Here is a 27,645-nt window from a genome sequence, read left to right on the forward strand (position 1 = left end):
CTCCTTTGAGGCCAAAGTGCAAGGTCCTTATAGTCTGTTTCATGAGTGACAGATAATGGGAAGAAAGTGTGGCTGGGAAATTATTCCTCCTGGGTCGTTGGGATTCCCAGGGAAAGGGCCTTATTCCAGAAAATCTGGGTATAATTCACAAATCATGCCCAAATAGAAAACGGGGGTGTGGGGGGGGGGGAGGAAATTTTCTATCCTGAAAGAAAAGCCTGCTGGTTGGAACTTTCTTACTATTAGAGGTGTCAACCAACTTGTGAGAAGGTGGGCTCCCCGTAACCACTGGTTCAGAAAGATCAGGATGAAGAGGACCTGTGTGCTTAGGACCTCTCTGTCTAACACGGTAGGCACTAGTTACACGTGCTATTTAATGCTTTGTGTTCATTTCACATTTTTTCCTAACTTTCTATTTTCAAATTATAGATTTCCAGGAAGTTGCATAAATAGTATAGACAGGTCTCATGTACCCTTCATCCAGTTTCCTCTGATGGTTACATTTTATATTATTCTACTATAACATCAAAGTCAGGAAGTGATGCTGCTACAGTGTGTGTGTACAGTTCAATGCCATTTTCCTCACATATGTATATTTATGTTAACTACCACCTGATTACGATGCAGAGCTACCCCATCACCACAAAGATCTCCTATGTGCTACACTGTTGAAGTATCTTAATTGCATTAATGATTACCCACCATCCCTAACCCCTGTAATCATTAATCTGTTTTCCATCTCCATAATATTGTTGTTTGGAAAATGTTATATAAATGAAAATGTACACACATGCTATTTAAATTTTAAGTTTAATCCATTAAGATTTAATTAAAAATTCAGTTCCTCATCATATCAGCTGCATTTCTGATGCTGAATAGCCACCTATGCCTAGCGACTATTATATCAGACAACATAGATCTGTGATTGCTCCACCATTACAGAAAGTTCTATTGGAAGGTGAGGCTTTGGGACTGAGACCTGATCTGTGGTTCACAGATGCTGATTTCATGGACCACGTTACCCAAAAGTATGACATAATATAGATTCCTGTGTTTATTATTTATGCATAATAAATCACCCCAAAATGTAGTGGTTTCAAACAACAACCAACTTTTACAATCTCACATGCTTTCTGTAAGTCGGGAGCTGACTGAAGTGCAGTCATGCTGTTCCTCAGGTGGCAGTCATCAGGAAGGTTGGTTGGGCCTGGAGGCAGCTCCCTCACATGCCTGCCAAGCTGGTGCTGGCTGTTAGGATAGTCACCCATCTCTGCTTTCCATGACTTAGAGATGCCGTGGGACATGGGACTGTTCTAGACGACATGGAATGTCTGATCACTATTGGCAGAGGGCCCAGTTTCTCCCAACACAGGCCTTTTCTGGGCTGCTTGAGTGTCCTTACAACATGGCTGCTGGCTTCTCCCAGGGTGAGTGATCCAGGAGAGTGCAAGATTCCAATATCTTTTCTGGCCCACCTTAGAAGTCACTTTGTATTACTTTTGTTACTTTTTTCCGCCCATTGGAAGCAATGGTCCTCTGATCCACATCCAAGGAGAAAGGAATTAGGATCCCCCTTTCAAAAGGAGGATTGATGAGGAATTTTGAAACATCTCTTTTAAACTCTCCTCACTGGCCCATACCTGAGATTCTGAATGGGCAAATGGGGCAGGGTCCCAGAATCCATGCTTGATCAAAGTTCACCTGATGAGGTGGCCCAACCTCAGGGTCCCTTCCCATTGTGAGGTGGCAGTCATTCCACCTCCATCAGGAGGCCTTCAGGTCAAATAAATAAACATTGAGTACTATTGATCAACACCAAATTCCATAGCAACATTGGAGAAAAAACTTGATTTAAGATACATACATATAGGATGGTTAAAATGCTTACAGAAATATGTGGACTGGGTCTAAAAATGAATTAATTATGCAAAAGAATATAATTACAGTTATAGTTGGTGGGGAGAAAAGACTGAGTTATTTAAAGAAATGCATTTAGTGTTATATTACCCTTGTTATATTTCTTTTCTTTCTTTTTTTTTTTTTTAGAGAGAGTGAGGAGAGAGAGAGAGAGAATTTTAATATTTATTTTTTAGGTTTTCGCAAACACAACATTTGTTTGTATGTGGTGCTGAGGATCGAACCCGGGCCGCACACATGCCAGGCGAGCGCGCTATGCTTGAGCCACATCCCCAGCCCCACCCTTATTATATTTCAAGAGGCCATTCTATTTTCAGACTTTAGCTCAATTGTCAACTTTTTAGAGGCCTTTCCCACTGCCTTCCCCCCACTTCCTCAGCACTGGGATTGAGCCCAGGGCCTCAGGCATACTAGGCAAGAACTCTACCACTGAGCTACACCTCCAGTCCCCCACCATTGTTGTTAAAGTTGGTTCCCTCTGTATCATTCTTAGTCTCTTTTTTGTCCCCACATTGCACTTGTCACATTTGCAAATGCGTAATGCATTTCCCTGAAGTCTGAGCTCTGGAAAGGAAGGCAGGGACTATCACCTTTGTCCCTGGTGGTCTCTCCAGGGTCCAGCACAGGGCCTTGTATATGCTGCTCAGAAGCGTCATCAGAAACAGGAATGAGTTGAGTCTGAGGGAAATGTGGGAAATGATGAAGGTGAAGGAGACAATGGAAGTCCCTCTCCTGTCTCTTCGTGGCCATTGACTCTTGAGAATGTGATTAGATCAGTGTTTCTCAATCTCATTACTATTGTTCTTTTGGGCTAGACATTTCTTTGTTGTTGGGAACAGTCCTGGGGAGAATATTTAGCAGCATCCCTGGCCACCAACCAACAGATGCCAGTAGCACCACCCACTACTCACAACTGGTGACAATCAAAAATATCTACTGATATTGCCAAATGCCTCCAGAGATCAAGGATTGAGATGCATTAGGAACCGGGTCAGAGCTTAACTTTTTGCACGAAGATGCACTTAGGTGTAGAAGTATTTCCTCACCATTCTTGGTTTCCTCAGCAGTAAGAGAGACTGACACCACAATTTATTTTTCAGAGGCTTTGCAGGTTTTGGAGTGACAGACTTGGAGAGTGCTGCCACCTGTTGGTAAGTGTGTGGGAATGCACCCTTGGGCGAACCTCTCAGGGCCTCAGTGAAACAACTTGCCTGGGGAGGTAGCAAGCAGATGTGTTGGCTGGTAAGGCCCTGCCACCAAGAGTGGGCCAGGGAAGCCCCAAATAAGGACAGCCAGGGTGTTCAGCAGCCAGGAGAGTTAACGGGAATGGGACTTTTCCTATTATTTTGGTCAAATATTTGGCAATGTTAAGAAATAAAATAAAATCAGCCTGGCTTGCTGGCACGCGCCTGTAATCCCAGTGACTCAGGAGGATCACAAGTTCAAAACCAGCCTCAGCAATTTAGTGAGGCCCTAAGCAACTTAGTGAGAACCTGTGTCAAAATAAAAACTAAAAAAGCGCTGCAGATTGGCTCAATAGCTTAAGTGCCCTGGATTTAATCCCTGGTATAAACCACCCCCACCCCCCAACCAACCAACCACCAACAAAACCCAGAAAAACTAGGCCTTTATTTCCTTCTCCTTTTTTTTCTGCAGACACTGTGATCCCTTTTCCTTAGAATCCCTCTGATTTAGGTCTTATCTGTACACATTTTCATCAGAGCAGGAACCCTGATGGTTGGCAACATGGCTGGTTTCTGGCTTGTCAGTAACTCTCCTTGGCCAGGCTGGTGGTAATTCCAGGCTGGTGGAAAAGGTAGGAGGTTGACACCACCAGTGACCACACCCAAACTCACCAGCCTTCTCTAAACCCACATGTCCTCTGGTGCTTCCAGCTCAGTTTGCCTGCACCAGCCCTGGAGTTCCACAGCTAGAAACACCACCTCTATTTCAGAGTCCCACTAATTTTGTTTCCTAAATTAGTTCTATTTCTCCTCACTTCATTGCTATTCTCACTTTAGATTGAGCCACCTGTATCCCAAGCCACCTGCAATGGCTCAACTGGGTCATTCTTCTGTCCTCTATGTTGTTGGCTGGAGTCATGCACATGGCTGATTCAGTTAGGAGCTTGGCCAGGGTTGGACTCTTCTAGATGGCCTCATTTACAAGTCTGGTAGCTCAGATGGTGAGGGTGCTGGAGCAGCAGCTGGGCTTTTCTCTATAGCAGGGACTTGTCATGTGAGGGCCTCAGGGTTACAAGAGCATCCAGGCCCACAACTGGCACAATGTCCCTTTCTGATGTTCCCTGGTTACACACCTATAATCTCTGCCACTCAGGAGGCTAAGGGAGGTGGACTATAAGTTCAAAGTCAGCCTCAGCAACTTAGAAAGACCTTGTCTCATAACAAAAAGGAAAAATATCTGGGGATGTAGTTCAGTGGTAGAGTGCCCCTGGGTTCAATCCCCAGTACCAAAATAAGTAAGTAAGTAAGTAAGTAAATAAATAAATAAAATAAAGCTTAACTAGCTAATGATGTAAGTTATCCATTTATAAGAAAGATAAGAACATTCCAGAAACAAAAATGCACGTTTTAACTCCACTTAGCAGAAGTACCTGGTACAACTGATGACAACCTTAGGAAAAATGTTTTTAAAATACAGAAGCTTATAAACAAGGTTCCTGTTATTAAATGTGGGTTTGTTGCAAATGTTTATTTTGCAACAAATTACACTAGCAATTTCTCTAATTATAATTCAAGTGTAATTTAGTTAATGTAACTTGCTACACTTCTATAACAAAGAGATGAAGATACAGCTAGCACAACAGACCATAGCCCATTTACTGTGAGAGGTCTGGGGAAGGGGACTACATCATTTTATATATTCAAAGAGAAAAAAAACCCAAACACATAGATCTCACTTACCATCAGCAATAGCCCCCCAGTTGTCCTGAGTGATTTTGTCAAAAGCCCGGTTATATTACACTCCCGCCATCCTCTCTTGCTTGGCCTTCATGTGAAGCATGACACAGCTCTTAGCCTGATTACAGTGTACAAAGCAAGACAATGAAGACACCTTGCTCATCCTCATTGGCATCCAGGCTCCACTGGAGAGCACTGAAAACCTTGAGGAAGGACTCTTGTGGAAATTCCTGAGTCAGTGCCAGGCATGGTGACACATGCCTATAATCCCAGAGACTCAGGAGGCTGAAGCAGGAGGATTGCAGGTTCAAAGTCAGCCTCAGCAACTTAGCAAGACTCTGTCTCAAAATGAAAACTAGAAATGGGCTGGGGATGTGAATAATCAAGCTTAGACTGAATATGCTGGGGATTGAACCCAGGGCCTCACACATGCCAGGCAAGCTCTCTACCACTGAGGCACATCCTTGGCCCCTAAATGAATGAATATTCTCAAGAGCTTTCCTTTCATAGCACTTATCAGAGTCCATAATTGCACATTTATTTGTATGGCAATTTGAGCAAAGTCTATCTTCTCCCTTGACTCTAAGCTCCACAAGGGAAGGAACAGTGTCTGTTCCTACCCAGTCTATCCCCAGTTCTTGGTGCACTGTGTGGGACATAGTGACCTTCGAGGAATACTGGCTGAATGAGTGAATTCTGAGTCAGAGGGACAGGAAGGAAGCCAAGATGTGAAGCATCATGGTAGAGGCGTCTCTCTTCACAGCACACAGATGCTGGGTCTTGAAGAAGATGTATTGCTATAGTTTGTGTAAGATATGGAAAAACGACAAACTCCAAAGTAGTGTGGCCTGGGAAGAGGGAGTGAGGAAGAAGGCAACACATGATAACATTGATCCTTTCCCAGTGATAGGACAATCCCTGGAAAGGAAGCAAACATCATCCAGAGACAAAATAATCCCTGGGAAAGAGATACCCATCAAGACTAAAATGGCGAGCTGGGGATGTGGCTCAAGCGATAGAGCGCTCGCCCGGCATGCGTGCGGCCTGGGTTCGATCCTCAGCACCACATAAAAACAAAGATGTTGGGTCCACCGAAAACTAAAAAATAAATATTAAAATTTTCTCTCTCTCTCTCTCTAAAAAAAAAAAAAAGAGGAAGCCAAAGCATTGATTCTTCCTCAAATAAGTTCTTTTCCCAGTGACAGTACAATGGGACCCTGAAGAGAAAGAGATTAGCACTGAATGCTGACCCCAGACCCTCCATTCTTCCAAAAAACATTGCCCAGTGAAAACAAATTTCAAATTTCACAACCCGTTTCCTGAGTGCCCAAACTGATACACTCTGTCAATAATTAAATCACCTCGGAGTGTAGCATATATAAGCACAGATTCCTCCTTCGGTCAGTGGCTCATTTTCCATCAAAAAAGTGTGTCCACCACATGCATGGCTCCACTGCTGAATAAAGGCTTTGCTGGCCCATGAAGTCTGCACCTGGCTCGGTCATTTTGTGCTAACAGTTTGAATGTTCATCTCCTCCAAAATCATGTTGACGTTTTATTTCTTTTGTAACAGTATTAAGAGGTGAGAACTTTAAGGGATGTTTAGGTCATAAGGGATCTCCATTCAAGAATGGATTATAAACACCCTCTGTTATAGCTGTTATTGAATGTGGATTTGTTGTAAATGTTTATTCTTGCACTAGCAATTTCTCTAATTATAATTCAAGTGTAATTTAGTTATTGTAACTTGCTAAACCTTCTATAACAAAGAGATGAAGATACAGCTAGCACAACAGACCATAGCCCATTTACTGTGAGAGGTCTGGGGAAGGGGACTACATCATTTTATATATTCAAAGGCAAAAAAAAAACTTGTATTCTCCCCCTTTTCTCTCTCTCTCTCTCTCTCTCTCTCTCTCTCTCTCTCTCTGTATTTCTGTCTCATCCCCCTTCCTCTCTTGTCCTCTTTTTGCCCTTCTGCCATGTGATGATGCAGCAAGAAGACCCTTGCCAGACGTTGGCACCTTGATATTAGACTGTCCAGCCTTCAGAACTGTGAGCCAGTAAATTTCTATTCATTACAAATTACCCTGTCTCCGGCATTCTGTTGTAGCAGTGCAAAATGGCCAAGAGACGGATATAAATTAAAATGTTCCAAATTGATTAAAACAACAAAAACCAACCAACCAGCCAACCAACCCCCAACCCAGGGAGCTAGTGCTTAGAACAGCTACACTTTGAATTTCTTTCTGTGATTATGTAAGATCACAGACTTTCTATGGGCCTGTAGCTCCAGGTTTACTCTAAGTGCTTATGAAAAATGCCAGTGCACTCCCTGCCCCAGAAATATTCATGGGGAACCTTCAGGCCAGAGGGCTCCCCAACCTTCCAGGTAACTCCTAGGCACACCACGTTTTGGGAATCTTTGTCTTTCTATTTCTATATTCCAAGTTTGGATTTTCTTGGGCTGGCATTTCCTTTATGATGCTTAGTGTCTCTTAGAAACTTGGTGGTTTTAGTTTTTCCCCCAGAAGGCTTTGTGAACAAGCAGCCTGTTCTATAATCCTAGGAAAACCAGTGTATCTACTTACCTTTGTGGGCTACAGAGAGGTCATATAGTCCAGTCCCCTGGGGCTGGGCAGGATCACACTGAAGCCAGACCAGGTAGGGAAGAAATAAAACCAGGTTCTCTCCCACTTTAGATTTACTAGTGTGGGATTGTGGAGTTTGTGTTTGGGGCTTGTGGTTTGCAGCGAAGGGGTGGGGTCCTTGACAAGGGGGAGCTTTGAGCATAGTTAAGGAAAACAGGTATTTCCCCAGGGGTGGGAGGTTGAGGGAGGACTAAAGGCCTAATCTTCTTATGTAAGAGTCATGGAAGAACTTGTTTTATAACTTCAGGGCAGCAGGGCTGCTAAATTTAGATTCAAACCTGAAACTTTTGAACACAGAGAGGCATCTAAGGCTGCAGCCTCTGGCAGGAAGGGCTGGGTCTGGGGTTTAATAGTCTCAGCCTTGGCAGGTGGGGAGACCCTGGCTTGAGAGGAAGGAAGGACCTGATGGGTTTTAGGAAAACCACAGCATTTCCTAAAAATTCTGAGGTCAGCCCAACCCTGCATCCCTCCTCCAGCACCAAAGGCCAGGTAGGTCTCACTTGTCATGACAGGTTGGGTAGGTCTCACTTGTCATGACAGGTAGGGTGGGACTCTGTGGCCAACTTGGCTCCTGACTTGTTGTCTACCTGTCACTGCCTATGTCAGAAAGAAAATCCCTAGCCTGGTGGGGTGCCATGCTCATAATTCCAGCACTTGGGAGGCTGAGGCAGGAGGACCGCTTTTTTTTTTTTTTTTTTTTTGGTGCTGGGGATTGAACCCATGGCTTTGTGTATACAAGCCAAGCACTCTACCAAACTGAGCTATATCCCCAGCCCCCAGAAGGATCACTTGAACCCAGGAGTTTAGGACCAGTCTGGGCAACATAGTGAGACCTGATTTGTCTCTCAAAAAACAACAAATAAACAAACAAACAAACAGAAAATCCTCCCCTTTAGGAGAGTCAGGGGGTGGGCTGGAGAGGGGTGGGAGGCATTGGGGAGGGACCGGTGAAGCTGCCAGCACTCTGCAGCTCCAGAAGCAAGCTTTCTTTGTGAGGGTCTTCATATTCTAGTTGACAGGGTGGTTGCGACATAGTTTTGGTAACCTTTGGGGAGTAAGAACTGGTGGGCAGGGTGGTCTCAGCCGGGGCAGGTGCCTGGCCTGACGCTGTACCCCCGGCGGCAAAGAGAAACCAGAAGCCACGCCCCCTTGACCAGAGCATGCGTGTGAATGTGCGCATGCGTATGACTGCCTGGGACACAGTGCCGGGTGCGGAAGGGCAGACGCCAATGGCCAGGTTAGGGAACAGTCCATTGGGCCATCCTTGGTATCAGAAGGATACACAGAACTCACTGAGATCTGTTGGCCTCACATCATGGTTTGTTCCAGGGAAAGGATACAATCAAATCAGCGGAGGGAGGATGGGCACAGGCAGGGTTCCCGATAGAGCTGCCCTTGTTCTCTCCCCAGAGGTCACAGTTGCTGTTCACCTCTCCCAGCAACGATGTGGGACAACACACAGGGAGCACTGCCAACCAGGGAAGCCCACCTGAGCCTTTGTACCTGGAGTTTGTATTGGGACTCCACAGTGGACCGTCCATGTGGCTTAGATCTGGAGTCTGGAGTCCTTCCAAGGTCCAGAGGATCATGTCTGACTCAAAGCCCGCACCCTGAATCACACCGTTGGTTTATCTGGTGGGGCCAGTCCCCACCCTAAATCACATTGTTAGCTGAGGGGGGTGTGGCCAGCTCCTGCCTTAAATAAAGATTCTTGTATGTAGCATGACACTGCAGGAACTTAGAGATGACCTTCTGGAAGCTGAGGGTGAAGGCTGACCTCTCCGTGGCAAGGTCAAGCTCTTTACTACATAGGCAGTCACACAAGGCTGAGAACAGTCAACTCACTGGGCATGATTCCCAGGAGTGCAACCCATATAGAGGGACAGCAAGCCACTCCCAAGCCGTCAACTGGCTTTATGCTGAACGTCTTCCTCGTGGACTCACCATATACTGAACAAGGGCCCCGTGACAGGCACTGTAGGGAGGACATGAGGGTGGATAAATCAGAGCCTGTGTCTGCCTTGTGGAAATCAGATAATGAAGAGCCACTGAACAATGAAATACTTAGAAGCTGTGATGTGTGCTAGGAAGCAAACAGGATTGATGGAGGGGAAAAAAAAAGGATCTGCCTTTGATTTTGTGGCTGAGAAGGCAGCTTTGAAAAGGTCCCATTTAAGCTGCCCAGAGAATTAAAGGGTAACAGCGGTGGCAGAAGTCTAAGCTCTTGGCAGAGGGGCACCAGGGTCTTTTCTGCCAACTGATATCTCTATGCAGACTGTGAAACAAGAATAACAGCCCCCTCCTTGTGGCTGACAAAGTCTTCTCAGGACCCAAGGCTTTATAATGCTGGCGCAGTATGCAAACCATACAACTGTACATGGCAGACTTGGCCAGCCAGTGCCTGAAAGTCAGCACCCCTGAGTAAAAAAACCAGGCTGTCACTAAGACACTGGTCATTTTAACTCCATTTGACCTTGTTCATATTTTAAATAATGAAAAACAAAGTTATGATCTGTTTGTAGAGGTCTTGGTGCCAGAAATTGGGGAATTCTTCAAGTTTCAGCCATCTAGGCAGTGCCTGCAAGTCAAGGGGGGGCGGGGGGAAGGCAAGTCCATTTTGGTCTTCAGGGTAAATCATACGTCCTACTCATTGGGGGTGCCAGAAAAAAGGAGTCCAATCTCTTGCAATAAAACAGGATCCTAGCTGAAGTCCCCCCTCCCCTTTTTATTCTTCATCCTTTCTCAGGAACGAGAACTTGTTTAGCAAAGGGGAAACCTTCTGGCTCAGAATCCCTGGTAGAAACCCAGACCTTGTCAATTCTACTTAATCAAACCCTCATCCGTCTTTGAGACCGGCACAGCTACCAGAGTTGTGCATGGAGGCCTGGATTTGCCACCTAAATAATTGGAATGTCTGCATTCACTTCAAATCTCAGTTTTATGCAGGAAGTCTCTGTGTCTTTTCATGATCGCTTGATTTTGATACATTTACCACATTTTTTAAAAGTTGGAAAGTGGAGAAAACAAAAGAAGGATGCCTTAGTGCATCCAGGCTGTAATAACCAAATGTCCTATAGACTGAGTGGCTCCTAAGCAAAAGTTGTGGAGACTGGAAGTCCAAGGTCAGGGTGCCATGATGTGGTGTCTGGTCAGGACAGCTTTCTGGCTCATAGACAGCACTTTGTAACTGTCTTTACAAGGTGGAAGGGATGAGATAGCTCTCTAAGGTCTTTTATAAGGGCACCAATCTTATTCACGAGGGTCCCACCCACATAACCTAACCACCTCTCACAGCCACACTTTCTAAAACCATAATTTTATAGATTAGGACTTCCATATGTGAATTTGTGGGGAAGGGGAATATGCATCCCGATCACAGCATCATTCTAACGAATCTTACAGAATTGTGTTCAAGAGGTTTGTGTATTCGTTTCCTATGGCTGTTATAACAAACTAACATAGATTTAGTGCCTTCAAACAACTCACATTTATTATTTTTATAGTTCTGGAGGTGAGAAATCCAAAACCAGTCTCACTGGGCTAAATTTAAGGGGTTGCCAGGTCAGATCCTTCTGGGGGCTTTGAGGGGAGAACCTATTGCCTTGTCTATTCCAGCTTCTAGAGGCTTCCTGCTTTCTTTGGCTTATGGCCCCTTCTTCTGCCTTCAAAGGTAGCACATCTCTTCCAAGACGTGCGCTTGCTTGCGTTCTCTGTCTCTCTCTCTTTCTCTCTCTCTTCCCTCTTATCTGTGCTCCTGTCATTACATTGCCTTTGCTCACTCTGACCCTCTTTTAAGGATCCTTTCTTATTTTTTGAAATTTTTATTTATTTTTGGGTACTGTTGTGCAGCTGGGCGGAGCAGGGGCAGCCACTGCAATCCTTAGGTGCTGGTTCTGGTGACTCTGCGGGAAAGATTTTGAGTGAGACACAGAGTAGTAAGCAAAAGTTTAATGGAGTGAGAAGCGAGTGGAATGTATAGCATGGGGACTGCGGGGACTGCCTTCATGAGAGGACGGTGAGGCTGGGTTTTTAAGGAAACGGAGTCCTTTGTTCTTGCCTCAGTTTCCCTATTCCTCCTCCATTGGTTTATTTCCTTTGGATAGCCATCAGCAAGCTTTCTTTGGGAGGGTCTTGGTATTCTGGTTGACAGTGTGATTGTGACAGTTTTGGTAATAAGGGAGGGTTGGTTGCAAGAGACAGTGATGGCATTTTTCTGGAAATCATGGTGCCCCTTGTGGGGTTATAATTAGCTGTAGCTAGGGGGGTACCTTGAGGTACCAGATAACTTTTCTGATGCTTATCTGTTTTAGTTAGGGTCCCCAGGACTTTAAATAATAATTCCCTCAAGGGATTTTCTCTACACCTTGGGGTAAGTTAGGCATTGAATATCTCATTCCCCAAAGCTTGCCCATTTAGATAAGGTTCCCCACAGTTTCAGTTTTGTGACTCCCGAATTTTTCTTGGTGTATAGGCCTGATGTCTGTCCTTCATTGCCCTTTCCATCTACCTGTCTATTCATGGCTAACTAACCCAACAGTACCAGGGACTGAACCCAGGGTACTAAACCACCAAGTCACATTCCCAGCCCTTTTAATTTTTTTTTTTTAATTTTTATTTTGAGATGGTCTTGATAATTTCTGAGGGCTTTGTTAAGTTACTGAGGCTGGCTTGGAATGTGTGATTCTCCTGCCCCAGCTTCTTGAGGTTATAGGAGTGCACCACTGAGCCTGATGAGGACCTTTTTAAATTAAATTAATTTTTTTGGTACTGGAAATTGAACGTAGGGGTGCATAACCACTGAACCACATCCTCAGTCCTTTTTAAATTTTTTTTTTTTGGAGACAGGACCTCGATAAGTTGCTGAGGCTGGCCTTGAAATTGCCATCCTCCTGTCCAGCTTCCCAAGCTGTTGGGATTATAGACATGTGCCACCATACCCATCTACATTTTAATTTTTATATGTTTAGTTTTTGAGAGATGAGGTCTTACTATGTTGCCCAACTGCCCCCAAACTTCTGGGCCCCTGCCTCAGCCTCACGAGCAGCTGGGACCATAGGCATCCACACCTGACTCTCATGAGGAGCTTGTGTGTGTGTGTGTGTGTGTGTGTGTGTGTGTTGCTGGGGATTGAACCCAGGCCTTGTGTCTGCGAGGCAAGCACTCTACCAACTGAGCTATATCCTAGCCCTCATGAGGAACTTTGTGATCACACTGGGCCCCCTGGATAACTTGGGATAATCTCCCTTGTCCAAATCCTCAATATCTGTATGATCCCACTGAAACATGAAATCTAAAATAGTCATACTCAGCTGCCCATGGTGATGCCCACACCTGTAATCCCAGCTACTCAGGAAGCTGAGGTAGGAGAATCACAAATTGGAGGCCAGCCCTGGGCCAGCCTAAAGAAAAGTCATACTCATAAGGGCAGAGAATAAGTAGGATGATTGTTTTCAGGAGTGGGGTGGGGTGAGGGGTGGTGGGGGCACAGGCAAAAGAAAATAGGAAGGTACTGGTTAAAGGGCACAAAGTTTCAGTTGTGCAGGATATATAAGTCCTGAAGATCTAAAGATCTACAATGTAGCATTGTGCCTATAGCTAAGGATACTGTATTGCAAGCTTAAAATAGTTGAGATGGTAGATCTAATGTGTTCTTACAGCAAACAAACAAACAACAACAACAAAAAAAAAAAAAAAAAAAAAAAAAAAAAACAAGGTGGGGAGATGACTGTGGGAGGTGATAGGCATCTTTATGACTTTTCTTTCTCTTTCTTTTTTTTTAAGTTTTGATAGACCTTTATTTTATTTATTTTTATGTGGTTTATTTATTTTACATGGTGTTAAAGATCAAACCTAGTGCCTCCCACATGCTAGGCAAGCCTCTATGGCTGAGCTACAGCCCCAGCACTTTATTACTTTTCTTTATTGTCTTGTTGCAGTGTTTCCAAGGATGTTTACTTATCTGTAATAAACTCATTGAGATGAATATGTACATATATACAGGTTTGGTTTTTGTCCCCCCCATTAAGGTTGTAACAGAAAGATTTCCCCACAGGAAATCTTTGTAACCATCTTTCCTCAAGGCTGCATAAGGGGTTGCTTCAGATTGCTCAAACTGAAGACCAGACTGTTGACCCTGCTACATTTTGCTGCAGCTGGCATCCCTTATATTTATGATTATTGCCATAGTGTAGAGTCCCAGAAGCAGGTCAGAAGGGGAGAAAAGGTTTATGAATCTTATTACTTACTGCCTAGAGGCCTTCTAGAAGGATTTTATCCATTTACACAGCCTCTCTTGAAGAATCCCATTTGACTTTCTTAAAAATAAAAAAAAGTTCTTCTTTTCTAAATAATAAAAGCATTATATCCTCATTAAAGAATATTTGGAAAATATAAAAAGAGCCAAAGGGGAAAAATCTTTTATAATCTCATAAAATGAAACACCACCTAATTATAATATTGTAAATACTTCATTAATATGAAATGCATTTCTTTTCAATACTTCTCTGTGTGCAAGTGTGTGAGACTTTTAAAAAACATGGATATAATGTTAGGATTTTTTTTTTTTTTTTTTTTAGATTTAAGATTCTTCATGATTTTAGATATGTAAAAGTTCTTTTCTCCACACCACTAGGTATCAAAACCAGGACCTTGCACATGCTAGGCAAGCACTCTACCAACTGAGCTATACCCCAAGCCTTTGTGTGTGTGTGTGTGTGTGTGAGTGATAGGGTCTTGCCAGGTTGCTGAGGCAGGACTTGAAGTAGAGATCCTCCTCTCTCAGCCTCCTGAGTTGCTGGAATTACAGGAGTGGCCCACAGTGCTTACGAATATTTCATTGTGCTTATCTTGGGATGGTTTCCATCCTGTTTAACCTGTGGATGACCACCTTCTATGTCACTCAGAATCTGGAAGGCTGGTGGATCCTTCTTTCCCTGGGTGATGAATGTCAGTGTCTAAGGTGGGGCCCATAAATCCTAACTCCCCTACTTAATCTGAAGTCTGAAGAGTTCACTGAAAAATAGTTAAAGAGCTTAAATTTTATGACAATTGAGCTTTCTAAAACAAATAATTGATGCCATTTATAAGTAAAATATTTTCCTCTTTGAAAAATAGATTATGGCTGGGAGTAATGGCCTAAGCCTGTAATCCCAGCGACAGAGGAGGCAGAGGCAGGAGGATTGCAAATTCAAAGCCAGCATCAGCAATTTGGAAAGGCTCAGAGATACTTAGCAAGACCCTGTCTCAAAATAGAAAATAAAAAGAGCTGGGGATGTGGCTTAGTTGTTAGGTTCCCCTAGGTTCCATCCCCAGTATTGCAACAAACAAACAAAACTCCCCAAACCTACCCACTCCCAATAACAACAACAATAAAAACTGTTTTTTTTTTTTTTTTTTCTTTTCTGGATGTTGTACATTGTTCTATTTGAAGGGCAGTTAGGACCTGTAAGAAAACCCAATCCAAACTAGACAAGGCAAAAAAGGTATCTTTTGTTTCAGAGGGCTGGAAAGTACAAGACTCATATATGGCTAGATCCAGGAGCATGCTACATACGTGATCTGATCTCTGCCTCTTTTTTAAGGGCTGGTTCTATTTTTAAGAAAAATCTTTATTTCATCAGTCCCAGGAACTCTCATCCAGTCTCACTGGTTCCTCCCTGTAGCTAGGGCAATGTGGAGCTCTGGTTGGTTAGGCCCCAACATAGCTTGTGGACTGGGAAGGTGAGTTAGGATCAATACCCCCGCACCCAACCAACAAAACAAGAAAACAAAAAACTGCAGGCGGGACTAACCTGTCCCCACAAATGTCCTTCGTCCACTCAGTGCCACCCAAGAGTCCTCCTCAGGGATTCATTGTAGCTGGGTCAAGCTGAAGCTGGGTTATTAAAATGACACAGGCAAACCCAAGCGCTGGAAGAACAGGGCCATTCAGGACACAGGGCTCCAGAGCCACCTCCCCTCTCCTGGAGTTGCTGCTTTTTCTGTTCTGTTGGTTTGCTTAGCTATTTCAAGGTCAACCAACCAGGAAACCTGGATACCAGACTCAGGACTGCCTGAGGGTAGTGAGGCTCCAGGACTTTTCCTTACTATCTCACTTTGGGTTTCTTCTTTCAGACTTTCTCGAGGGAGGACTTGACTGGCTCAGCATGGGTCGAGTGCCCACCCACAGCCCAATTAGCTGTGGCAAACCAAGTGGAGGGGACGCTGAGGGTGTGGTGGTGGTGGCAAATCTGGTATAAATTGCTGCCTGCTCCCCATTCCTTCAGGGCTGCCAGGGAGGGGTCTGAGTCAAGTTGTAGTGTGATTGATTAGATTCCAACCCCAGAGCTTCCAAGTCTCCTTGGGGCCCCCAGTTGATTTCCTTCACAGTTTATGAGTGCTTGCTCTTCATCTGTCCCATTTTTAAATTATACCAACATTCTGAAGTTGAGACTCTGCCAGGTCAGAGTTTTTCCCAGGGTTACACAGAGTGTCTCAGAGGGCATCCGGTGGTTAATCCCAAAATAGCACCCACAGCAGCTGAGATTAGGAGAGGCCTGGGGAGTCCTCCAGGTGAGGGATCTTAAAGCAGGTTTGAGGTGATGCTGGAAGGGCAGGAAGACGGTTCTCCCAGCCTCACAACTGGGCAGCACTGGTGGTGGTGGTGCCGCAGGGCTGAGGCCTCCACTTCCTTGTCCTGAGCTCCCTCCCTCAGGCCCTATCCTCCTAAACTCTAGCTTTACTGCACTCTTGAGTGACTCAGCAGCTTTCCCTGCCTGCCAGTCTCCGGGAGTGGTTGGGCCTATGTGTGCGGCAGAAGACCCCAGGTTGGGAAGCAGGAAGTCCTCAGAGATGGGGCGACTCATGGGCTTGGGAGGCAAATCATCTATTTATTTTTTGCTCCCTAGGATCTGTTTTTGCTTAATTTTTTTTTTTTTTTTTTTTTTTTTTTGCGGGGTGCTGAAGATCAAACCCAGGGCTCCACTTGCTACACATACTCCTAGCCAATTTGGAATTACACACCACATCCCGATTCTGAGCATACATCCGCCCTCCCCTGCTCAGTTCCCTTTTCTCAGCATTCTGCCATTGGAGTGTCATTCCTCCTTCCTGAACTGGGGATTGAGCCTGGGGGCGCTCTACCACGGAGCCACATCCTCGGCCCTTAACACCATTTCTAACTCCGGTGGTCACTTTCTCATTTCATCTGCCACCTCCATCCAGAAGCCTACCCTGACTGTCTCTGCCAATGTCCCTGCTGCCTACTTCTTTAGTCACAGCTGGCTGTGAGCAAATGTCCTGATTCTGCAACCTGGCATCTCTTCCACGGGGCCTTAAGTACGTCGTTGGTCCAAGGCCAAGGGTGTGCAGAATCTTCATTCATCCTAGAATTCATTAATCCTCTAAGCCGGCTTCAGGTGGTCTGGCGCGGGACAATGGGGACTGTGATGAACCAGGCCACCAGTTTAGGCCTAGCAGGGAGAAGGTGATAGTTCACTCTACACAGGTCCTGGCGGGACAGGGGTCCCTGAGAGGCTCTCTGCTGGCCTGCGGACCCGGCGTGACCTTATCTTAGTGAGGTATTTGCAGGGCAAACTCGGCGCACTGGGGAGTTTTCTTTGCATTTAAAAGCTGATGCACGCGGGCGGGTTTGAGGCACCGGAAACTTTGTGTCCAGATCCTGGAGTGCAGAGCAACAGTGGCCACCAGCTCAATACTGCACCGCCTCGGGGGCCCAGTGTTCCGGCTAGACGTGGACTGACCTCAGACACTCGGAGCCCGATTTAACACTCGCGCGGACTTTGCTACCGGAGCACCGGGGCCACCTAATCCACCCAGGCGCGGACCAGTTCCAGTCAACTCCGGAGAGGAGGTCTCCGTTTCCAAGACCGAACCGTAGGCACAGGAACCCCGCGCCTTTCCAGCGCTGGGAAACCCAGGGCACCGCTCAGCTAACCGGAAGATCCCCCTCCCCTACCCAAATGCTTCCACCCGGCCCGAGGTTCCGGCAATGACCCGCGTGTCCCCGCGCACGCACACACCACGCGCACGTCAGTCTCACGCTTCTCGGTCGCTCCGTGCCCGGGCGCACGCAGGCCCTTACGCGCGCCCGCACACTTCTGCAGGGTCGCGCGTTCGCTGCGGGCTCAGAGCGAACCAGAAGGGTAAGAGCGCGGCTTGCGGGAGGGAAGGGACTCAGGCCCCACCGGGGGCGCTGCCCGGGGCGTGGCCTAGGGCGGAGCTCGCCCGGCTGGGCGCGCAGGGCGGGGGCGGGTCCGCGCCGCCGCTGTCCACAGAGCCCCGCCCTCGGCCCCGCTGCTCGCTCCCCTCGGTTCCTCTGCGCCGCATCCCGGGCTGTATCCGCCACCGCTTCCGTAGCTCCCGCCGCCACCGCCTCCGAGGTAGGCGCAGCAGAAAAGGGCCTGGGCTCTGCTTGCGCCCCGGGTCGCGGGCCGGGCTCCTGGGGAGCTGAGAGGGAGGCGATGGCGGGAGGAGCGGGCGAGGGCGAAGGGCCTAAGAGCACGGTCCGGGGAAGAGAGCAGGGACGGCCAGCGCGGGCCTGCCTGGTCAGCAGCAGGCAGAGAAGTCCTGGCGGGTGGACACCGAGAGGGTCCTGGCTGAGGAGCGCGAGAACTAGGGTCCAAAGGCGCCAGCGGCTGGGGGCGAGAGCCCAGCCGGACTTGCGGGAGGAAGGGCATGGGCCACCGCGTGGAGGCCCTGCCGGCCTCGGGTCTAGGTGACCTTCCTCGGCCTGCGCCCTCTGGCCCTCGATCCTGTCAGCGTCAGTCCGGTGGGGACCCTCCCGACTCCCACGCTTCTTGATCCAGGACCCCGGATCTGTGTGGGCCAAGATGCCGCCGCAGGAATGAACTCCTGTGACGTGCCCCGGAGCCCCCGGTCCTACACGCTCCGGTCGGCCCACGCCCGAAGAAGCTGGCGCCCAGCAACTCCAGCGCGTGCCAGCGCCTTCCCGGGCGGAACGGAGAGTCGACTTAGGCCTCAGACGCCAGGACTCGGGCCTGGGCAGTAGGTTTGGCCTCGGAAATGAGATCCTCCAGGAAGCAATGTGGCCTCCTTGTCCTTAGAAGGAATTTCTGATTCGGTGGCTCATTCATTCGGCAACTGCAACTCTGTGTTTAGGAAAACTGGTTCTGAGCCGACTTCAGATTTGAGGCCCACAGCCCTAGTGATTTGTCCAAGGTCATAGAGCTGGGAAGATACCAAACCTCAGTTTTGTTATCTGTAGAATGGGAGCAATTCTACTCTCCTTCCCTAGGTTCTGAGGAAAAATAAAATGAGTTGATGCCTTCAGAACAGTGCCCAGTGTGTACAAGGCCTCCATAGAAACCCTGACATTTACCCTTGAGACTTTTGAAGAGGATCTAGCCCATCCCCCACAGACCATTTTGCTCCATGTGGTATTCTGAAAGGGATTCAATAAATGTAGCTCCGTTATTGTAAACATTATTGCTGTATTAGCATCAAGAATTTGTATACAGGTAACTTTCAGGATAATTCATGAAAAATCCTGTTCAGTTTACAAATGACAAGGTCAGACTGGAGCAGTAAGTTTGCATGTGCAGGACTTGAATGCAGGAACAGACAAGTTTCACCTAGGTCTCTCTCACCTGAAGTTCCCTCCACCAGCCTCCCTTCACCAGGGGAGATAGGAGAAAGTGCTCCTCTTTTGCCTAATATTCTGCTGTTGCAAAGATCAGGGCAAACTACCCAGGGCCAGCCTTCTTTTTCTCCATCCCAGCTCTGGACTGACAGTTCCTAGAGGGTCAGACTTAGGCTACCTGGCATACAGTAGGCTCTTCAGAGGGTCTGTGGGAGTCAATGCACTCTTTGTATCCACCTTTATCGATAGAGTTGTTTTTTATTATTCTAGCACATAGCATATAGTAGGTGACATTAAGTATTCTTGGAATTATTGAATGGGCCTATGAAGGGGCTGAAGACCCAAGCCATAGTCCGTTGATCCTGGACATCCTTTTGATGAACATAGCTCTCTCACTCACAGAAAATAGTCTTGCCTAGTCATAAATATTTGAAGAACTATTGTGGTATGTACAGCCTAGAGCATTTTGTGGGAGGCAAAACTTTTCTGATTTGAAAAAACTTCTTTAAACACTTGATTTTCATTCCTTGATGTCCTAAGTCCCATGGGAAACTTGTTGAACTGATGTTTCTAGGCTTGAAGGCAGGGTGACATGGATGAGTGGGTTTCTATCCAAGGCTACGGGCCTGGTGCCCTTTCCTTCTCTGATGGTGGGTGGGTTGATGTCTTCTGCCCAACTTGTCCAGAGTAACATGCCTGGCCCAGGGGAGTTACTGCTCACAATTGATTACTTTGTTTTGCTATTCTAGAGTTGGGCTATAGGCAGGTGCTCTTGGTAGCACAGAAAGCTTGGACTCAGGGGGACCATACAGTGAGGAGGTACATTGGGCCTCTGGCCCTGCTGGATAATAAGCGCATGTGGACTCTGAACTCTAGGCTGGTGGCGATCAGGGCATCATCCCCCACCTTTGCCAGCAAGATGCTCCTGAGGCACTGAAGTTCACTTTGATAGAATTTCCTGTAGTCTGATGTCTTTGGTGGTAGTGACTGAGAGGCGCATGTGTGGCTGAGAAGTGGCCCAAGCCAGGAGGCAGCCTCTCAGGATGCCCCAAGGATCTGCAGTCTTTGGTCTTGGGATCCCCCGGGCTCCTGTGGATCCACTAAGAGTCAGCAGGAGGACCTTCAGCTGGGCCTGGGCATATTTTTTAATTTTAAAGTGGGTAGGGGGTAGAGGGAATCTATGCTCTTTACTCACAACTGGTTTGGAAAGAAACAGAGAGAGCAACCTGAGTTTGCAAAACAGGTTCAAAATGAGCCATAGGGTCTAGTACAGGCTAAATCACTTTCTTGTGCCTCAATTTCTCTGCTGCAAAAGTATGATTATCATTGTCACTTTGTTGGTTGAGAGTCTGCTCAGTGCCTTTCTGGGGGATGTATGTATGTTCTATGACATTGAGTTCACCTCCTTACAACCCTGGGAGAGAGGTTCTGTTGTTGACATTTCACTGGTCAAGAAGCTTGGGCACAGGTAAGTGTCACACAGGTGGGCAGGGTGGTGTTCCATGCTGGTGTTCTCACACTGCCGTCCCTGCTCCAGGGGCCATTTCAAGGAGCTAATAGACATGAACGCCTGTTGAAAATTAGAAATTGCTGTTCGGATGGGAGATGTTATTCTTTCACAGCAATTGGAGTGAGCTTGTGCATGACTGAGTGCAAGCCAGGCAGCAGTGGACGATGGTCAGGTCACCCTGTTTGTGGCAAGGACAGTGGTGCTTGTGTCTTTTAGAAGGGTCAGTGTTCCATGGGTTGAGGCGGGAGGCTTTCTTCTAGGACCTGGCCCGACAGTGTTCAGCTAAACAATGCCTCTTTATGGACAGGGAGAACTCTGGACCCTGCGGTTCAGGGTGATTTTTTGGCAACATGCTCAGCAGCCATTATTATAATAAGAAATTTACAAAATGTAACTTGTAATAAAACATTAGCTGTGTTTATTGCAAGCTTGATGTGAATGAGCTATGAAAGTGAGGGCTTTATATTAACAAACTAATGTGTTTCTGAATGATGCTGAGCCAGGTGCTCTTTCCCCATGTTAAAGCTGAAGAAGAGTGAGATCACAGAGGTGTTGACTTGCTCAAGGTCACACACCTAGAAACTAGCCGAATAGGATTGAGACTTGGGTCTTTTTGACTCCCGAGGCTACTACCTGTCCCAAATGCAGTCTGTAATCCCAGTGGGCCAAACCGGGAGCAAGGCTCCAGAGGAATGAGGTGCCTGAAGTCAGGCAGGAGTGCCTGGTGTGCCTGGACCCTGGACCCTGGACCCTGCTGTGTTTGCCGCCAGCCCAGGCCTTCTTCCCTTGGTGGGTGGGTGAGTAGGCAGCTGTCTCCTAGTCAGCTACATTCTCCTGTGTCTCCTGGAAGGCCAAACTAGTGGCCTAGCTTCCAGCGTGTTTTAAAATAGAAGCAACGCCTGGAAAGCTGGGCTGCCCTCTGCGACTGTTGTGGAAGGGGGAGGGGGAGGGGGAGGGCAGCTGCTTTGAGAACATAAACCCGCCACCAGAGCACAGAGCCTTGGCTTTGCCAGCATCTGGAAGTGGGGAATGTTCCCTGGGCTGCCACTTCCTGGAGAGAGAGTGATGTGTGTCGGGGTTGAGGGGAGGCTCCTGAGTATGATCTATCCCCCCAACATTCTGGCTTTCAGAGCTAGCCTCTAGGCTTACCTTGTGCTGGGAAGTTGTTTTTCCTGGTCCCCAGGGTGGGGGCAAAGTCTTGTTGGTCTAATCTAATCCCAGTGGGTCTGACGCCCCTTCTGTAGGCTTATTGCCCTGGAATGGCCAAAGTCCCCCCCCCCCTTCCTGAGGGGATTCCTGGGATGATGATGTTGATTTTGACTGTTGTATTGGTCACTGTCTTAGCAGGCATCAGACGTGCATTTCCACATGGTGATCCGAGAGAGTTTAATGAGGGGATCACTTGCAGATAGGTGGGCAGGGTATAGGATACCCACAAGGGGGTACCCCTGGGTCTGTTAACAACTTGAGGCCTTCAGCGGGAGGGGCTCCCTGTCAGGGGCTCTGCTTTTGGGTAGAAGAAAGCAGTTGCTATCCACTTGAGGCCAGGAAGGGAGGGAACCTGGGGGTCAAGGATCTGATCCCACTCTCCTCTAAACTCCCGTCTTCTGCATGTGTTTCACTTTTGGTGAACCCAACCATAAACCCATTGATAACAGTCCATAATGATCAGCTCTGGGCACAGAGCAGGATGGGATGAGCAAAGAGGATCTAGTATAATATTTATGAGTATGTCACCACCATCATTGAGTTTTCTCCCTGTGTCAGACACTCAGTGTTCCATCTATTTCACTTATTCCTTGGAACACTTCCCTTCAGGAGGCTCCATCATTAGCCCCCATTTTATAGATGAGCAATATGAGAACCTGTGAGCGGAAGTGGCTTGTCCAAGGTCACTCAGCCAGTAAGAGTTTAGTGTAGGGATTCATTAACAAAGATGTGGGCAGGGCACAGGGTACCTGACTGGGGTGTGGACTTGGGTTTATTAATATCCTGGCTATCTTCTGCCAGGCTCAGCCATTCTGTAGTCACTGTGCCCTGTGGACAACTGAATGGGCTGTGAATGCCATGGCAGGGTAGCTCCTGGTTTGTGGTTCCTCCCCCTGATGCCCTTATGTCTTTGGAGGTGGAGTCTTAACCCCCTGGGGTGTTAACCTGTGTTCAAGGGACTTCTCCCAGCTATTCCTGGCTGAGCTCTGGGGACCCACAGCCACCCCACTCCCTACTTTAACCACTGCAGTCATTCTTGACTCTCTGAGGGCACCGAGGGTCACCTGCCTGGATCCTTCTGGGGGAGGATCTGCTGAGAAATGAGCATATGTCAAGGTAGGGGTTCTAAGAGGTGCTTGGTGCAGGAAGTCAGCCTGTTCTTGTTGGCATTTGGGGCCATCCTGCATGCGGGCAGCCAGAGGCTGGGGGTGGGAAGACAGGAGGATTGGGGTCTGCTTGCCCTGGGGGATTCTCATGCACACGAGGAGCTTTGTCCCACTCCTGCTTTTGGGCAGTGTGGCCAAGCCATTGGTGGTCATCTGGGAGTGGAATCTCCTGTAGACTTTGTCTGATAACCCTACCATCTCAGTATAGTTTGAATATATTCTCAGTATGGACATTGTCTACATAATTTTTCCTTCTGGCATCTCTACTTGCAACAACCTGTTGGAACATTTTGGCTTTTAAAATTATCAATGTATGCAAACAATTTAAATAATGAAGTAGAATAATGAAAATCCTCTTTGAACTCCATACTTTCCCCAAATTTAGATACTAAGTTCCTATCCCTACCATCCTTACAATGGCTTGTACCTTTCCACACATTCCTGCCATTCAAAATTCATGAATGTAGAGACTTGTACATAAAAAGGTTTTCCCTTCCTTATGAGGAATTAGAAATTTTGTGACTGTTTTTTTTTTAATTATGTTTTAGATGACGTGTCACCACATATAAATCCACCTCATTATTTTCAATGATGACGGCAGTTCACGGTTCTCCTTATTTTAGCAAGTATGAACTTGTGAAAACGAATTTTGTTCTTTTGTTTCCCTGTTGATGGACATTTAGGTTGCTTCTGGTTTTGCATTACCAATAATGTGTGTGCATCCTCTTGTGCACACCTTTGACTGCATTGGATACTACTTTGGTGGGTTCCTAGGAGTGGAATTGGCACTAGGGTTAATGCTGGGTTTATTGCTCAGCAATTGCCCTCCAAAAAAGTGTACCTCTAGTATTTACACTCGGAGTGAACAGGAGTGACTTCCACACCAACACTGGGTATCATTTACAGTTTTGCCAATTGCCGCTTGGCAATTGGACCGTGCTTGGTTTTGAGACCATAAGTGTCTGATTCTCACTTCTGAAGGCACTTGCTCACCTTGGGTTTAACTGTCCTTAGGCCTGGATTAAGGCAGGTGTGTGCAGGGTGCCAGTCCAGTCTCTTCCTCTCTCCACTCAGGGTGCTGCAGCTGCCCTGAACAGGGAGCTCCTATTTTCTGGTTATATTGTAATGTCTTTAGTCTCAATTGTTAGATACTAAGTTTCTATCCCTACCACCCTTACAATATTGCTTTTTTGTTGTTGTTTTTGAGTCAAGGTCTTGCTTTGTTGCCCTGCTGGCCTCTAACTCCTGCACTCATCCAGTCCTCCTGCCTCAGCCTCCCAAGTAGCTGATCCTACAGGTGTGTGCCTTCAGGCCTGGCATACAGTAATACTTAGATGTTCATTGCTCATTCACTCATTAAACATAATTTATAATGAATACCTCTCTTGTGCCAGGCCTTGGAATCATTTACATCTAGCTTTTTCCATAATTTGTATGTTTATGCATAGTGGACTTTGAGGTACTTCGAGTTCAAAGGTGTGATTTGGGGATAAGTGTGGGGAGGCAGGGGCACGGTGAGCAGAGCAGCTATCACTGACATGCAGCTGATGAGTCAGGGAGGATGTGTCCCCCCAAGATGGAGGTTATGTAAGTGTGTTATGCTGGGTGATATACTATCTCTCCCCTCTTGTGCTTCCAGTATGGCTGGATTTACATTCCTTAGCTGGAGTGGAGCTTGCATAATTTGTTCAAGGTCAGCCAGGGAAGGGTTGGGTAGGCAGGCTGGCAGGCTGTGGAGGGGAACTAGGGACTACTGTCTCTGGTGTGCTTTGCTGGTCATTCTCAAAGTCATCAGTGACTGCAGGCAGGTCTGCATACCCTGCCTTGCCCAGCCTTCTGTTTCCTGTTCCGTCATGGGTTTGAAGCTCCCGGTTCTGCCCAGAAGCCCTTGTCCAGGCAGAGAAGTGTGGTCCTGTCTTCCCCAGGCTGCCTTCTCTTTTAATTTGTGCAGGGCCGGCTGCCTGGCCTGCATCAGACTGCTCTGATTCCTGCTTGGCCTCTAGAGGCTGGGCTTCTGGAGGCACGTGGGGCAGATGCTGTAAAGACAGCTGTGCATGCAAGACAGTGTGCATTGGTAAACTGCACAGATAGTAACTGGGAACAGGTCTGCGTGGGAAAGGCAGGGATGGGTCAGGGCCAGGGTTCAACCTCAAAGCCAGCACCCTCACAGGGTTAAGTGAGAAAGCTGTATGCTCCCTTCTCTATCTAGTCTTAGCCTAAAGAAACAATGCAGATCATTATATCTGCCATTAAATTGTCTCTGAAGTGGGTTCTGAGACTCATATAAAAATGGGTGTTTTCTTCATAATTGTAAGAAGGCTGAGCTCTGGGAGAGGCAGGGCTATCTGTCTCAGGGCCTTCCTTAATCCTGTCAAATAATGAAGCACAGGAGGGGGTGTGGGTGCACAAAAGGCAGAGAGGAAGCTACCTAGCAATGGGGCAGGTGGGGGTAGTGAAGGGGCGAGCCATCCTTTAGTTCTCAGGTTCAGGAGTGGGTTTGATTGCCCAGGTAGCAGTCCTCCCTGCAAGGTGCTGTGAAGGGGAGTATGCCTAAGCATGGGGCACACCTACCTGAGTGGGGAGCATGCCTGCCTGAGGGCATAGAATGGGGGTGTTATGCTCCATTATTTTGTGTTTAAGCAGACCAGGAAGTGATGTGCATCCAGAATGGTTAACATGGAGTGTTGGCACTTGGGGTTGTGTTTTAGTTAACTGGCAACTTCACTTACATGCATCTGGTACCAAATAAAGGAAGTGTTGCAGGACTTCAAGGAAGGGAGCCCATAGCCCTGGGAGGGCTGGCTTTATTTGAGCTCCTAAGGGCCCTTCTTCTGAGCTCTGCCTTCCTGACCCCCTTGTCCTTGCCTGGTAATCTCCTTAACAACCTCAGGCTTTTAGGCTGATGTTTGCTGTGGGTGGAATTTTTTTTTTTTTTTGATGGGTGGCTTTGCCTGTTGGGTTTTGGGGATTAAGTGATAAGAGAGGGCATTTGGGGAGCATTAAATGATGAGTGTTCTGCCTTTTTCCCTGAAGGAGATACCAGTCCAGATGCAAAGGCCTCCGTGTCTGTCAGGCAGGTCCTGGAGGGTCTCTCCTGTGGGGCCAGGGAAGGTAGAGGGAAGGCCTTGGGTGCTGAGGTGCTGGAGGGATTTAGATGACTCAAGGTACCACCACTGGACATTCCTCCTCTTCCCCAGGCCCATCCACAGAGCAATAACACCAAATGGAGGTGCTCTGTCCACTGGCTTATTAACCCTGGCAGGGATGGAGAATGTTCTGGGTCCTTTGCCAAGATGTCTGCAAGTCTGCTTGGGGCCCTATTACCTCAGCTTTCAATCTAGGACTGTTTTGCATTGGCTTCTCCTAGGAGGGGCCAGGCTTATCTGTGCTTAAGGCCCTCTTGTTGTTAGGCAGGTAGTATGTCTTGAGGCCTTGGTAGGTGGTTCCTGGTGTGACCCTGGGGTTGATGTCCCTAGAGGATTAGTTGGGAGGAAAGAACAAGTGGGAGGAGGGGATTCCTCAGACCTGAAAATGCCAGTAGGGGTAGCCTGAACTGGATCTCCTCCCCTCTTCTCTGTGCTCTGACCCAGGGTTCCAGCCTGTTCATGTGCAAGAAATAACAGCAGCAGCAAAAATAGGACAGAGTAAACAGCTCACTGCACTTCTCTGCTGTGACACATAAGTGAGCTGGGACAAAATTAGCAAAGCTTCTGAAAAAAATAAAATAGGGCCTGGACCACAATTTCATGATTTAAAATTGTGGAGGTGTATAGTCTTTTTTTTTTTTTTTTGGCAGTGTACCCAGCATTTCAGTGGGCTCTCGGCAGTGTCTCTGGAGTGAAGGCCTTGGTCAGGAATGCAGCTTCTAGTTGTGATCTTGTTCCCCTGGGATCACTTGAACCCCTCCTCAGTGGGCTCCTGCTCCCCAGGAACATGCCATGAATGTGTTTATTTGTGTAACTGCATACATATTATGTGTGATTTCAGATGGGTTATATGCAGATTCAGTTTGATAAATTAGGTATAATGTTTTTAAAAGTGAATGGAACCCACCTTCAGGTTAATGAGACTACTATTCTGTAATAATTCTGGGGATGGAGAAGATGTGGGAAATGGTGCTTTCTTATGACCTCTTCTTTTCCTGGATGGGGTACATAGAGTGGGCTTTCCTGGATTAGGATTTTAATTCTATGTACATAGCTTGTCAAAGCAAAACCTTCCAGGGCTGTCAGGCGCTGTGGTGCATGCCTGTAATCCCAGCAGTTTGGGAGGCTAAGGCAGGAGATTGAGAGTTCAAAGCCAGCCTCAGCAAAATTGAGGTGCTAGGCAACTCAGTAAGACCCTGTCTCTAAATAAAATACAAAATAGGGCTGGGGATGTGGCTCAGTGGTCTAGTGCCTTTTAGTTCAATCCCTGGTACGCCCCCCCCCCCCAAAAAAAAAAAAAAATAGCCTTCCAGGGATGTAGTGTTGTCTGTCTTTCAGGCAAAGATTGAGTTACTCTCTTTCCTTGAACATCAAGATGCTTGATGAATATTTGTTGACTGACTTTATGATATGTAACAAGCCAAACGGTGCTTTTTTTTTTTTTTTTAATTTGTGCTGGGGATCAAATCCAGGGCCTCACACACGCTAAGCAGGTGTTCTATTATTGAGCTCCATCCCCAGTCCCC

The 27,645-nt window shown here is 47.1% G+C and overlaps 1 protein-coding gene across 2 annotated transcripts in view; it reads left to right on the forward strand.

Moving 5' to 3' along the window:
* Positions 1–17,547: 17,547 nt before the first annotated feature.
* Positions 17,548–27,645, forward strand: part of Vdac1 (voltage dependent anion channel 1) — a 29,717-nt gene continuing 19,619 nt past the window's right edge. Inside the window, exon 1 of one of the 2 annotated variants that reach the window (XM_027949640.2) lies at positions 17,548–17,631. The gene's annotated coding sequence lies outside the window, so the exon portion shown is untranslated. Of the gene's footprint in view, positions 17,632–17,758; positions 17,869–27,645 lie in introns of those variants that run through there. The other variant, XM_027949641.2, reaches the window with a different exon arrangement.

The sequence above is a fragment of the Marmota flaviventris genome, chromosome 5, assembly GCF_047511675.1.
Source record: "Marmota flaviventris isolate mMarFla1 chromosome 5, mMarFla1.hap1, whole genome shotgun sequence".
Classification (NCBI taxonomy): Eukaryota; Metazoa; Chordata; class Mammalia; order Rodentia; family Sciuridae; genus Marmota; species Marmota flaviventris.